Raw genomic sequence first — 1,533 nt, 5'->3', positions numbered from 1 at the left:
TTCAGTACGGGGGTTCCCCGCCGTCCCGCCGTGGGAGAGCCGCCGCCGGGCCCCGCACGCCGCCGGAGGAGTGCTTTGTCACTCCGCAGCGGCCCCGGGAAGGGGCTGAAGGGGTTAAGTTGCAGCCCCGGTGCCTTCGCCGCGGATCTGGACGCGGTGGGGTGTGAATGCCTGGTCGCCCTCCTCGGCTGGGCTGCTGAGCCACGCAGTGGTGTTGGCTCTGCAGCGAGAGGAGGCTGGGCTCTTCGACCGAGTCGGGGAGCGGGGGGAGAAGGCCTCGCTCCTCACAGGGAATTCCTGGCCAGTAAGAATGTGCCTGGAACGAAGACCTAATATGTCACTTCAGAAAGAAAAACTTTCTAGTCCAGTTGAAAGGTCCTCGAAGTAGCTATAAGTACACAGCTGTTCATTTTAACTGCCTGTTAGGTCAGTGTAAAGGCTCTAGAGCCTAAGAGTCTGTAAATATGCTCAAGACGTGCAGCAAGCAAAACAGAAATCAAAAAAGAATGTGAAAGATCACCTTTTACTGTCTTTGTTTTATTTGAGGGAAAACTTGAGGGAATTAAAGAAGCATGTCACTGGCTCCCTGTGTGCTATCACAATCTTGTAAATACCTCAGATGAGTGCTGTAAATGAAGTATTCTTTAATTACTAATTGTTACCGTGATTAGCATCTGTAGTTAAAATGCTCTGAATGCTTTTCATTATTAGGACATATCTGGATGCAAGTTACACACCTTTGACCATGTTAGTATTGTTAAACTGGGCGATCTTTCCCACTTGAACGGTGACTACATTTTTTTTCCTGCTTTCCTGCATGAAAGCAGTCTCTACTATCAAATGCATTTATAGGTATTTAATATGTGAAAGGGAATAAACTGTCCTGATGAGAGATATGTATACCTGTATGACTTCACTGCTAAGGAACTGCACCCTCCTAATTATAGTAAGATCAGTTTGCCACCCAGCATAGTGTACTGCTTAACAAAAAAAGCATCTCTACTTAAATAAGACAATACTTTCTACACAGCTGCATATTAACTATTAATGTTATTGATTATTTTTTATAAATAAAACTAGCTTTAGTGACATAGTTGATGTTAATGCTGAGTATATCTTGCAATGGATTTTGCGAACTGTAAGTACTATTAAAATTGCAGTTCGATTTTGCTTTTGAAGTGTAACCAGATGGTAAAATAGATTGGTGGTGGAAAAGCTACCTGCTTAACTAAAACCATATAGCATGAGAAGCTGTTTTGTTAGCTTTCTCAAAAGGCTCATTCAAATAGTCTGTCTCATTAATTGTCTTATAGAGTTGGCTAGTCGAGCTGAAGGTCTTAGAAAAGGATATATGGTAGAAGATGAAATTTTAAATATGCTTATGTAGCATACACAAAATTAGTAGAACTGGTTGACATTGCTGTTAGCTGAACAAGTGAAGAGAATACATGTTTGATCCAGGTTATTTTTAATAGCAAAACTTGTCACCCAGGTGTAGAAGATTACTACCTTTTGGGCAGATAATGTAGTGAC

Source organism: Pygoscelis adeliae, unplaced genomic scaffold, assembly GCF_000699105.1.
Source record: "Pygoscelis adeliae isolate BGI_AS28 unplaced genomic scaffold, ASM69910v1 Scaffold113, whole genome shotgun sequence".
Lineage (NCBI taxonomy): Eukaryota > Metazoa > Chordata > Aves > Sphenisciformes > Spheniscidae > Pygoscelis > Pygoscelis adeliae.
Note: the sequence above shows the minus strand (reverse complement) of the source record.